Source organism: Mastomys coucha, unplaced genomic scaffold, assembly GCF_008632895.1.
Source record: "Mastomys coucha isolate ucsf_1 unplaced genomic scaffold, UCSF_Mcou_1 pScaffold16, whole genome shotgun sequence".
In the NCBI taxonomy this organism is placed as follows: domain Eukaryota; kingdom Metazoa; phylum Chordata; class Mammalia; order Rodentia; family Muridae; genus Mastomys; species Mastomys coucha.
In genome coordinates this window covers 92,389,059-92,394,180 of record NW_022196898.1, presented here as the reverse complement: position 1 = coordinate 92,394,180, position 5,122 = coordinate 92,389,059, and positions in this window count along the sequence as shown.

Below are 5,122 nucleotides of genomic sequence, written 5' to 3'. Positions count from 1 at the left end.
AAAAAGAAAGAAAGAAAGAAAGAAAGAAAGAAAAAAGAAAAAAACAAAAGAAAAGAAAAAGAAAAAAGAAGATATCAGAAAATATAAAGATCTCCCATACTCATGGATAAATATGATCGACACAGTAAAAACAGTCACTCTACCAAAAGCAAGCTACAATCCCTATCAAAACCCAACTCAATTCTTCTCAGATCTTAAAATAACAGTTCTCAGCTTCACATGGGAACACACACACAAACAAATGACAAACAACAACAAAAGACAAAATCAGGATAGTTAAAACAGTCCTGAACAATAAAAGAACTGTAAAAGAACAGTAAAGGAAATCTTACGCCAGGCAGTGGTGGCGTATGCCTTTAATCCCAGCACTTGAGAGGCCGAGGTAGGTGGATTTCTGAGTTCAAGGCCAGCCTGGTCTACAGAGTGAGTTCCAGGACAGCCAGAGCTACACAGAGAAAGCCGGTCTGGAAAAACCAAAAGAAAAAAGAAAAAAAAAACAACACAGAGAAATCTCACCATTTCTGATTTCAAGTTGTACTATAGAGATATAGTACTAAAAACAAGCACATTGATCAATGGAATCAAATTGAAGACCTGGACAGAAATCCACACCCCTATAGACATCTGTTTTTTTTTTTGAGAAAGCTGAAGCCTACAGAATGGGAAAATATTTTTACTAACTCCACATCCAATAGAGAGCTAACAGTCAACACATATAACTCAAGAAACTACATATTTAAAAACCCCAATTTTAAAACAGAATGCAGGTCAAAACAGAATTGTAAATAGAGGAAACTCAAACGGCCAGGAAACAGTTAAAGAAATGTCCACCATTCTTAGCCAATAGGGAAATACAAATCAAAACTACCTTGAGATTCCATCTTACACCTGTCAGAATAGCTAAGCTAAGTAACAGTTCATGCTGGCATGGATATGGAATAAGGGGAACACTTATCTATTGCTGGTGGGAATGCAAACATGTACACCCACTATGGAAATCACAATAAGAGTTCCTCAGAAAGATAGGAATCAATCTACCTCTAGATCTAGCTATTCTGCAGTGCCAGGGAGTGTTAGTGAACCCCTAACAGACAGGAGCTGATTTGATGCAATTCATAACAGGGGATTTATTTGAGCTAGCTTGGGCCTGTCAGCCTACCTCCCACACACACAGGACGGTTGGTGGAGAGGAACCCGGAACATCGATCAAGGTAAGGCTTTATAGAAAGCAACAAGTGGAAGGTGAGCATTTCTGGCCCGACAAGCATCTAGTTGGAAAGCTACTATGGCCTTTAGCACAGTTGGCTAGTGATGAGAGTCAAAGTATAAACTAACTTCTGCTTCCCTCTGCACTGGTAGTCGTGAGGCAAGGAGTGGGCTTGCTGAGAATTAACCTGGAAACACGGGATTTGTTGGGGGAAATTACCCTGGAGACTCTGGTCTCGTTGGAGGCTAGAGGCTGAGGTTTTGGTGAGGGGTGACTTGGAAACTAATGCTAGGTGCTGGTTTGCTGGTTCACCTGAGTTCAAGTCTTCTAAAATGAAGTCTGAACTTAAATATTTGGTCTCTCATACCACTCTTGGGCATCTACCCAAAGGATGCTTCATCCCACCACAGAGACACCTGCTCCACCACATTGGTTGCTGCTCTATTCCTAATAGCCAGAAACTGGAAAAAAAACCTAGATGTCCCTCAACAGGAGAATGAATAAAGAAAATGTGATACATTTACACAATGGAATATTGCTTGACTTTTTTTTTTTAATAAAAAATGGCATCACGAAATATTAGGCAAATAGAACTACAGAAAAAAAAACATTCTGAGAGATCCAGAAAGATAAATATGGTGTGTAATCACTTACATATAGATATTAGGTGTTAAGTAAATGATAACCAAGATACAGTTCATAGACCCAGACAGGTTAGCTATAGAAGAAAGGGCTTGGGGGTGGCTGTACACTGATGTCCCTGAGAGGAGAAGATGGAACAGATTTTCTGGGTGAGATGGGAGGATGAGGTGGGAAGAGGAATGAAAGATGAGGGTGGGTGAGGAAAGTGAGGAGGGACAAATTTGAGAGGTGTTTGAAGGGTGCTGTGGAAACCTAATGCAACAAAAATTTCCTAAAATGTATGAAGATGATCCTAAGGAAGGAGACAGAGTCCTAACTGGTCATCTCTTGTCACCAAATAAAGCTTTCAATACTAGGACTGAGTTACATCCAACTGAATTGTTGGCTGAAAGGATTCCATGGAAATCCCCAAACAACCTAGGCTGTCGCCAAGACAATATGCTGCTCTTCAAAAAAACGGCAGCAAGGTCCCATTGCTGAAGATAATGCCCACACAATTCATTGAAAGATCTAGCTGGTGCCTGCATAAAACCTTCATCCCTACATTCTAATGACTTTGATGCAGGAAGATAATCTGCAGGCTACCAAAAGAGAAATGTAAACACCAACCCAGCCGTAATCATTTGATCTACAGTGCCTGCAAAATAAGCTAGGACAATGATGTCACAAAGCTTGTGGGATTAACCAACCAACATCTGGTTTGACATAAGGGCCACTCCACAAGATGGAACCCATATCCAACACTGCCTGGCTGACCAAGGACCAAAGATTAGATGGCATGGAGACTTAGGTTAAAGCCAGGTATACTTTTTTTTTTTTAAAAAAAAAAAAAAAAAAAAGCTGTGATAAAATGACTCCCAATGATATTCTGTTATACTTCTAAACCAGTGCCTTATTCATCCATGATCAGAGAAAGAAGTTTCTTCCTACAGCAAGCAAATGGGGACAAATACAGAGATGCACAGTGAGTGAGGGAAAGAGAGAGAGAGATGCCTTAGAACACACAGCTCTAAATGGTATATCTCCACCAAATCTGTCCCATCAGAACTCAGTGGACCACCCGGAAGAGGAGGCAGAAGGTGTAAGAGCCAGAAGATCAGAGGCCACAAGGAAAACATGCCCCTAAATCAACTGAGCAAGGCTCACATGAATTTACAGAGACTGAAGCAGCAAGCACAGGGCCTGCACAGCTCTACACCAGGTTTCCCACATTTTTATTATGATGTCCAGTTTTGTATTTTTATGTCGCCCAGAGGGTCTCTGATTCTTGTGCTTTCTCTTAGGATCTTTCGTTTCTGTTGGTTTGCTTTGTCCATAATTCATCAAATAGTAGCCCGAACATACATTGGCTTTTTTTTTCTTGTTATCCCAATACATAGTATATAAGAACTATTTTCATAGTATCTAAGCTATGTGAGGACTAAGAAGTCTAATGAAAGACAAACCTGTTTCCACTGGAGAAAAGATTTTGTCTTTGTGTTTTTGGAAAAGGTGATTAAGGTATTTATACCTTCCAGGGTTATATGGATTGGATTTGATAGAGGGAGACCCCCTGAAGAACTAGATTCCATAGAATCAAACAAAAAGGTTATCTTGATGATACTAAAATTTTATTTTGAGATTTATATATTGCAGAATATACAGCCTTTGTGAATTTCATCATCAGACATGCTGAACTGACCTGCCTGAACTCCTGATGTCTCAGTTTTTCATCCGGATCCAGTCAGGACACAGACATCAGAGACATCAATATACAATATACACACAAACTCAGATACACATGTTTATATTGTGGACATTTAGAATCATTGGAGCTCATCTGGTTGACATACTCAGGGGTACCATAAAAATAAAAAACTGGACATCATAATAAAAATGTGGGAAACCTGGTGTAGAGCTGTGCAGGCCCTGTGCTTGCTGCTTCAGTCTCTGTAAATTCATGTGAGCTTTGCTCAGTTGATTTAGGGGCATGTTTCCATGCTTGTGTTCCTCCACATGACTGTACTCTATCTATCTATCTATCTACCTATGTATCTATCTATGCATCTATCTATCTATGTATCTATGTATCTATCTATGCATCTATCTATGCATCTATCTATCTATCTATCTATCTATCTATCTATCTATCTATCTATCTATCTATCTATCTATGATTTCCTCTTTCATTGAAAATGTTCTTTTTCTCATTTAGTATATTCTGACCACAGTCTCCTCCTTTTCTATGCCTCTCAATCCCTCCCCAATTCCCCTTTCATCTGTATCTACTCCATTCTGTCTCTCATCAGAAAAGAAGAGATTTCTAAGAGAGAGTATCCAAACAATAAAATAAACTATAAGATAAAATGAAAACCATCACATTGAAGTTGGACAAAGCAACTCCCCGATTTTCCCTACCCTTCCCCTTCCCTTCAAAAATATCTCAAGCTTGAAGAAGTTTTGAAGAGTCATCACCCCAGTTCCTTAGCTTTGGGGCTGGAGGTGGTTATTATAGGTTGTTTTCCTAGGGAATGTAGAAATGGTCATAATTGGAACAGGGAAGAACATGTAAAATTGATTGCATAGCCATAATCTCATTTGGTAGAAGTCTCTTTAATTGTTACTAAGCTAAAGTCATAATTTCTTAAATGGTACATAATTTGATGCAAAAGCAAAGGTTTTTTACTGGTATAAAATTCTTCTATTGATACTAAAAATTTTGAAGTTCAGGGCTTAGACCTTCTATTGCTGTTATTATAAACAGATCTGAGATGTTTAAGCCTGTGAGTTAAGAGCCAAATTGAAAATTCATGGCTCTGTGCTTATTGTGTTATTTTTTACATAAGAGATCTAGTAGTATTAACTAACGAACGGACTAATGAACTCACATGATGGGGGATGACCTTGGGGTAAGGAGGGAGTGGCCTGTTGTCCTGTAGCTATCAAGCTAAGGTTAGCTTAGCCAGCAATGTTATCAGAGACCTGAGAATATACATTATAATGTCAATGGCTTATGTATCAATTAAAATGACAGAGACTAGTCCATATTGCATTCCCTAGACAGTTGTCCCAGGCTCCTGTGGTCTTCATGGCACCAGGGGCAGAGGCATAACAACATCCTATGTAGATACTAAGAATGTTATGATGTTATTATTATGCTTTGGGATTTTGCAGTTTCCAGAACCATAACCTAAGCAAATTCCTGTTATTTATGAATTATTTCATCTGTGGTATTCAGTTATACTAACATAAAGTAGACACTCAATTTTAAGATGTGCATAATCTCATTACATG